The sequence below is a fragment of the Bufo bufo genome, chromosome 11 (assembly GCF_905171765.1).
Source record: "Bufo bufo chromosome 11, aBufBuf1.1, whole genome shotgun sequence".
NCBI lineage: Eukaryota > Metazoa > Chordata > Amphibia > Anura > Bufonidae > Bufo > Bufo bufo.
In genome coordinates, this window is record NC_053399.1 from 45,239,354 (window position 1) to 45,248,207 (window position 8,854).

Consider the following 8,854-nt stretch of genomic DNA (forward strand, 5'->3'; position numbering starts at 1 on the left):
ATTCATCCTTAATCCGGTCAGAAAGGCCCTCCCAGAACACCGCCAGTTGAACCTTATTGTTCCATGCAAGTTCGGCAGCCAGGGTACGAAACTGGATGGCGTACTGACCCACAGACGAGGAACCCTGTCGTAGACGCAGCAGAGCTGATGCAGCGGAGGACGTGCGGCCGGGCTATTCAAAGACCAGCCGGAAGCTAGCCAGGAAAGACTGCAGATCAGTGGTCTCTGGACCTCCATGTTCCCAAATAGGATGTGCCCAAGGAAGGGCCTCATCAGACAGCAGAGACACAGTAAAGGCAACCTTGGACCGCTCAGTGGGAAACTTCTGCCCATGGAACTCAAAGTGGATCAGGCACTGGTTCAGGAATCCACTACAGGTTTTTGGATCTCCACCATAGCGTGATGGCATTACCATTGTCTGTCCTGTCCGTCCTCTCTGTACTTCATGTCTCCTCAGGAACTAAATTCCCCAGAGATTCAGCTAAAGTTTTTATCATCTGTATTCAGGATCATAATCCCTGTCAAGTAGAGAGGAGAAGAGGATAAGGCAGCTCTTTACCTCAGTGTTGTAAAGTAACTTGTCCTCATGTGTGATCAGGACAGGTTTTGTGTGAACTAAAAGCGGCCATTTTGTTTCTCCTAATGATTGCTCCCCAGACAAAACGAGCCATTATAAATAATGAAAGGTATTTGAGAATATATTTATAATAAAGTAATATTTAAGTATTATCATTTTCTTAATTCCCAGGAGAACCACTTTAAGGAAGTGCTGCAGGAAACAGGAAGCAAGCATGCTGTGGCCAGGGCTGAGAGGAAACTGTGGATCGGATCCCAGAACAACAGTACCTACACAGACAGAGCCCAGGACTGCAGCAGTGAATGGGAAGCACTGGCAGCAGATCACCGCTGAACACGGCGCCCGGGACCACGGCGGTAAGCAGGGGAACAGCGGCGCACAGCAGCCGCTGTTACAGAGTGCCCCACCTTCAGCTTAACAAGATGCACACGCCGATATATTAGACCGCCCTTTAATTCTGAGGCACAGTATGTCTATGTATAAACTAACAGATTAGCTGTGAATGTGGCAGCAGTTAAACAAGATGCACACGGTGATATATTAGACTACCCTTTAAAGGGAACTTATCATTATTTTATGCTGCCCATTCTGATGGCAGCATAAAGTAGTGGCAGATGAGTTGATTTCAGTGGTCTGTCATTTATAAGCTAAAAGTAAGTGGTTGCCGAGAACCAGCATCATAATCATTGGAGCACAGGCTTTGAAAAGAGTCACGGTTGCCTGAGAAGAGTCATGCTTCCCTACCCACCTGCTGATGATTGACAGTCTTCTTTCTAGTTTTCTCTCTATGAGAGAACTGACAATTATGTGCAGGTAGGTAGGGAAAGCAGGAGCTCATGAATAACTGTGACTCTTTTCAGGTAGCCGTGACTCTTTTCCAGGCCTGTGCTGCAATGATTATGATGCTGGTTTTCTGCAACCTCTTATGTTTAGCTCATGAATGGCACATCAGCATTTCTGTCACTACTGTATGCTGCCCTCAGTGAGGTCAGCATAAAGTTGGTGACAGGTTCCCTTTAATACTGAGGCACAGTAAGTCTATGTATAGATTAACAGATTAACTATGAATGTGGCAGCAGTTGGACAAGATGCACACCTGCAGTGTCCCTACTGTCTCCCTATGCTCTCCCTAAGTCTCAAAAACTATCCCTACGATCTCACGGCACTTTCTCTGTACTGTCCTCGCACTCTCCCTATCCAATATTTGTCTATCTGCAACATTGTCCCTAGCGCACAAGCATTTGTCACGTCGCTTCCTATGCTCAGCTCACAGTGAAATGGCAGACTCCGCACGGGATGAGGGTTATAGGGTTGTGACATCACAGAGGATGGATATCTGCGGATTGGCTTGCTTCATGGCATTATGGGTCTTATCGAGTTCCTGAGCTTCTTACTTTTACTTTGTAACATGTTCAGCAGCCAGTTTAGAAAATAAATATTTCTTATCACGAAATGCGAGGAAATTCATATTTGTGGCGAATTTAATTTTTCCTAAACTTCGGATCGAATTCCACTTCGGCTGCTTTGATTCGTTTAACACTACACAGTATATCTCAAGAAAACCCAAGCACTATCCCATGTCCTTTGTTGTAAAAACTAACAATTGGGTCCTGTATGATTATTGTCCTTTTTAATACAAGGTCCATGAAAAGATGCATTTTTACCCGATCTCAAGGTAACCGTACATAAATGTCATATATTAATGGGTGTAACTTCATATAGATGAAATATTAATTTTCCCTATATAAAAGAATGGAAACATTCAGAAATTTGTATGGAATATGTGTCCAATTGTTCTAAAGGTGATGGCAAGTACTTTTCTTTTGCGTGTTTTTTTAAGCTTTGATTAACATTTATTAATGATGGTGCTTTATGTATTGTTCTGTATGGAAAACATAATAAAGATAAAAGGTATTAATTAGCAGGGCAAGAGAACATGCCAAAGGGAATTATGAGTAAAAGAAATCTGTTAAGATGTACCTAGCAGTCATATAGTGTGCATTCATTGATTGTCGTATTTAATTATTCTCCTTGCCTGCTAGGTGCATTTCTAATAAAACACAGGCCCCCACACATACAATGGATTCGGAAAGTCTTTAGACCCTTTCACTTTTCTCACATTTTGTTGTGGCCTTGTGCTGGAAAAAAATATATAATAATACAGTTTTCCCCCGTCAATCTGCCCTCAATAACCCATGATGAGAAGGAGAAACAGATTTTTTGAATTATTGTTTTTATTAAAAAGGGCAAAACTAAGATGGACATACCGTATTTTTCACTCTATAAGACACACTGGCCTATAAGACGCACCTAGGTTTTAGAAGAGGACAAAAAGAAAAAAATATTTTTCATTAGACCTCAGATCAGATCAGCAATCAGACCCCAGCTCACAGCCCCAATTAGATCCCCAATGTTAATAAAACCTCAGATCAGACCTCATATCAGAGCCCAATATACAGAAGACCCCCAATCAGACCTCAGATAAGACCCCCATGCCTCATATCAGTCCTCCATGCCTCATATCAGCCCCTAGCCATATGTGATCAGCCCCCAGCCATATGTCATCAGCCCCCAGCCATATGTCATCAGCCCCCAGCCATATGTCATCAGCCCCCAGCCATATGTCATCATCCCCCAGCCATATGTGATCAACCCCCAGCCATATGTGATGAGCCCCCAGCCATATGTGATCAACCCCCAGCCATATGTAATCAGCCCCCAGCCATATGTAGTCAGCCCCCAGACATATGTAGTCAGCCCCCAGCCATATGTAATCAGCCCTAAGTCATATGTGATCAGCCCCAGTCATATAATCAGCCCCCAGCCATAATTCAGCAGCCCCCTGCCATAATTCAGCAGCCCCCAGCCTCAGATCACAAAATAAATAAACCACTTACCTCTCCTGCTCCTGGACACCGCCGCTCCTCACTGCCCGTGCTCTTCTTCCTCCTGCTGTCGGCTGTGCTGTGAACCGGCGCGCACAGCGTGAGGTCACAGAGCGCCCTCACGCTGTGCGCAGCCACTGCACAGCCGACTGCCAAGGACCAGGAAGCGGTGAGTACAGAACCTTCACCGCTTTCCGGTCCTCCGGTACTAATAAGCTTTTTTATAATGGAAGCGCTCATTAGTATTCACCCCATAAGACGCAGGGACACTTTTCCCCCACTTTGGGTGGAAAAAAAGTGCATCTTATGGGGCACAAATACGGTAAGTATTCAGATCCTTTGCTATGACACTTAAAATTTAGCTTCCCATTTCTCTTGATCATACTTGAGATGTTTCTACACCTTGATTGGAGTCAACCTGTGGCAAATTCAGTTGATTGGACATGATTTTGAAAAACAGAGCCCTGTCTATATACAGTGCCTTGCAAAAGTATTAACCACCCTTGACTTTTTTTGTATTTTGTTACATTACAGCCTGAATTCAATGTGATGGATCAGAACACAATAGTCTAAGTTGGTGAAGTGAACTGAGAAAAATATATAAATAAAACTATTGTTTAGAAATAGAAAACAGAAAATTGGCATGTGCATATGTATTCACCCCCCCCCCCCCTTTGTTAGGAAGCCCATAAAAAGCTCTGGTGCAACCAATTGCTTTCAGAAGTCCCATAATTAGTGAAATGATGTCCAGCTGTGTGCAATCTAAGTGTTACATGATCTGTCATTACATATACACACCTTTTTTGAAAGACCCCAGAGGCTGCAACACCTAAGCAAGAGGCATCACTAACCAAACACTGCCATGAAGACCAAGGAACTCTCTAAACAAGTAAGGGACAATGTTGTTGAGAAGTACAAGTCAGGGTTAGGTTATACAAAAATATCCAAATCTTTGTTGATCCTCAGGAGCACCATCAAATCTATCATAACCAAATGGAAAGAACATGGCACAACAGCAAACCTGACAAGAGACGGCCGCCCACCAAACCTCACGGACCGGGCAAGGAGGGCATTAATCAGAGAGGCAGCACAGAGACCTAAGGTAACCCTGGAGGAGCTGCAGAGTACCACAGCAGAGACTGGAGTATCTGCACATAGGACGACAATAAGACGTACGCTCCATAAAGAAGAAAGCCATTACCAGAAGAAAGCCATTACTTTCAGCAAAAAACAAAAAGGCACTTTGTGAGTTTGCGAAAAGGCATGTGGGAGACTCCCAAAATGTATGGAGGAAGGTGCTCTGGTCTGATGAGACTAAAATTGAACTTTTCAGCCATCAAAGAAAACGCTATGTATGGCGCAAACCCAACACCTCACATCACCCAAAGAACACCATCCCCACAGTGAAACATGGTGGTGGCAGCATCATGCTGTGGGTATATGTTTTAGCAGCCGGGACTGGGAAACTGGTCAGAGTTGAGTGAAAGATGGATGGTGCTAAATACAGGGATATTCTTGAGCAAAACCTGTACCACTCTGTGTGTGATTTGAGGCTAGGACGGAGGTTCACCTTTCAGCAGGACAATGACTCCAAACACACGGCTAAAGAAACACTTGAGTGGTTTAAGGGGAAACATGTAAATGTGTTGGAATGGCCTAGTCAAAGCCCAGATCTCAAGCCAATAGAAAGTCTGTGGACAGACTTAAATAACAATAACATTTGTAAAGCGCTTTTCTCCCATAGGACTCAAAGCGCATAGATATGTCTCAGATCAATTCAGGGTTGCAGGCTGGACTGTGTTACAGAGGAAATAGATTGCTGTTCACAAGTTCAAACCATCCAACTTGAAGGAGCTGGAGCAGTTTTGCAAGGAGGAATGGGCAAAAACCCCAGTGGTAAGATGTGGCAAGCTCATAGAGACTAATCCAAAGCGACTTGGAGCTGTGATTGCTGCAAAAGGTGGCTCTACAAAGTATTGATTTTAGGGGGGTGAATAGTTATGCACATTTACTTTTTCTGTTATTTTGTCCTATTTGTTGTTTGCTTCACAATAAAAAATAAAAAAACTTCAAAGTTGTGGGCATGTTCTGTAAATTAAATGATGCAAACTCTCAAACAATCCATGTTAATTCCAGATTGTGAGGCAACAAAATACAAAAAAAGTCAAGGGCGGGGAATACTATTGGAAGGCACTGTAAGGTTTCACAGCTGACAATGCATATCAGAGCAAGAACCAAGCTATGAGGATGAAATAACTGCCTGTAGATCTCAGAGATAGAATTGTGTGGAGGCATAGAACTGGAGAAGGGTACAAATAAAATTCTACTGCACCGCAAGTTCCAAGAGTACAGTGGCCTACAAAATTCGTAAATCGAAGTTTGGAACAACCAGGACTTCTAGAGTTAACCGTCCCACTAAACTAAGTAATTGCTGAAGAAGAGCCTTGGTAAGAGAGGTGACCAGAAACCAAATGGTCACTCTGGCTGATCTCAAAAGATCCTATGTGCAAATGGGAGAAACTTCCATAAAGTTATCCTTCACTGCAGCATTCCATCAATGGCAGAGTAGCCAGAATAAAGCCCTTGTCAGTAAAAGTGTCACGTCAGGTAGGAAAGGGGCGTGCTGGGGAGGGGACAGGACCAACGGACAAGGCACATATATCTTTATCCCAGTTTTCTGGCATGAAAGAAGATCTATGCCAGTCCCTTCCTGGTGTAGCATTCAGTTTCAGCACATGGACTGGTGCCTCATCATGAATTAGGCTGATCCTCCAGGAAGCACAGAGAATATCGCAGACTGGCATAAAACGCCATATGATAAATTCCCATTAGTGACCTGAAGCACACAGCCAAGACAACACAGGAGTACTCTGTGAATGGCCCAGCCAGAGCCCTGACTTGAACCTAACTGACCATCTCTGGAGAGACCTGAAAATGAGTGTCCTCTGACAGTCCCCATCCAATCTGACATAGCTTGAGACTATCTTCAGAGAAGAATGGCAGAAAAGCCCCAAATCCTGGGAGTGCAAACCTTGTGGCATCATGGCCAAGAAGACTGGAGGCTGAAATTGCTTCAACTAAGTACAGAGTAAAGGGTCTGAATACTTACAGTCATGTGAAAAAATTAGGACACCCTTTGAAAGCATGTGGTTTTTTGTAACATTTTTAATAAATGGTTATTTCATCTCCGTTTCAACAATACAGAGAGATTAAAGTAATCCGACTAAACAAAGAAAACTGAAGAAAAGTCTTTTCAAGATCTTCTGTAAATGTCATTCTACAAAAATGCCTATTCTAACTGAGGAAAAAGATAGGACACCCTTGCCCCTAATAGCGAGTGTTACCTCCTTTGGCTGAAATAACTGCAGTGAGACGGTTCTTGTAGCCATCTACCAGTCTTCGACATCGGTCTGAGGAAATTTTACCCCACTCCTCAATGCAGAACTTTTTCAGCTGTGAGATGTTTGAGGGGTTTCTTGCACGTACAGCCCTTTTCAAGTCACCCCACAGCATCTCAATGGGATTCAAATCTGGACTTTGACTTGGCCATTCCAGGACTCTCCATTTCTTCTTTTTCAGCCAATCTTTGGTTGATTTACTAGTATGTTTTGGGTCATTGTCATGTTGCATGGTCCAGTTCCGCTTCAGCTTTAATTTTCTAACTGATGGTCTCACATGTTCTTCAAGCACCTTCTGATACACAGTAGAATTCATCGTGGATTCTATGATGGTGAGCTGACCAGGTCCTGCTGCAGCAAAGCAGCCCCAAACCATGACACTTCCACCTCCATGCTTCACAGTTGGTATGAGGTTCTTTTCTTGGAATGCTGTGTTTGGTTTACGCCAAACATGTCCTCTGCTGTTGTGTCCAAATAATTCAATTTTGGACTCATCTGTCCAAAGAACATTATTCCAGAAGTCCTGGTCTTTGTCAACTTTATCGCTGGCAAATGTCAGTCTGGCCTCGATGTTTCTCTTGGAAAGCAAAGGTTTCCTCCTTGCACACCTCCCATGCAAGTTAAACTTGTACAGTCTCTTTCTGATTGTAGAGGCATGTACTTCTACATCAACAGTAGCCAGAGCCTGCTGTAGTTCTCGAGATGACACTTTAGGGTTTTTGGAGACCTCTTTTAGCATCTTGCGGTCTGCTCTTGGGGTGAACTTGCTGGGGCGACCAGTCCTGGGCATGTTGGCAGTTGTTTTGAAAGCCCTCCACTTGTAGACTATCTTCCGGACAGTGGAATGGCTGATTTCAAAATCTTTTGAGATCTTTTTAAATCCCTTCCCAGACTCATAGGCTGCTACAATCTTTTTTCTGAAGTCCTCTGACAGCTCTTTTGCTCTCACCATGGTGCTCACTCTCACTTCAACAGTCAGGAGCACACCAAACTAAATGTCTGAGGTTTAAATAGGGCAAGCCTCATTCAACATGCAGAGTAACGATCTACTAATTATGTGCACCTGGTGTGATATACCTGTGTGAGATCTGAGCCAATTTAAGAGGGAATACATGTGAGGGTGTCCTATCTTTTTCCTCAGTTAGAATAGGCATTTTTGTAGAATGACATTTACAGAAGATCTTGAAAAGACTTTTCTTCAGTTTTCTTTGTTTAGTCGGATTACTTTAATCTCTCTGTATTGTTGAAACGGAGATGAAATAACCATTTATTAAAAATGTTACAAAAAACCACATGCTTTCAAAGGGTGTCCTAATTTTTTCACATGACTGTATGTCAATGCAAGATTTTCCTTTTCAATAAATTAGCAAAGATTGATATATAGACTGATATATTGTTTTATAGTAAAGGATTCAGTATACCTTGTCATTTAATAATTTACTGTAAATCTCTGCTCATTCTGACCTTAGGAGTCCCGGGCCACCTCCTGGACTCCTAAACACAGATGAAACAGAGGATTAAATGTATAATTTACATGTTATGCTGGAAAATCATTAAAACATATATAGACCAGAAGGTGAGCTCACTAAGACAACCATTTCCATATACCCCATTAAGGCATATTGCCATCATAGAAGATATAGCCCATATAGGGGAATTGCTGGCAGAACCGCTCAAGGAGATTTTCCAACATGTTAAGAAATCTCAGTGAGATATATTTGTTCCTTCTTGTTCTGAAACGATTAAACTCTATTCATGGTTGCCTACAGAGCTCTGTAGCCATACAAGTAATGCAGTCGAAATCAGACCCTGGAACATGTTGCTGGTGAATTGGACTACCTGAAGATTTAATGGACACAACAGTAAGATACCAGGCTATAAATGTTGGAGCCACTGCTGATGGTATTAGCCTGAGGAAATAATTTCTTGCCAGTGAGGAGTCTTGATGTATGCTTGATTTTGATTCCCGATACAGATGTGTGTACTATTACCCA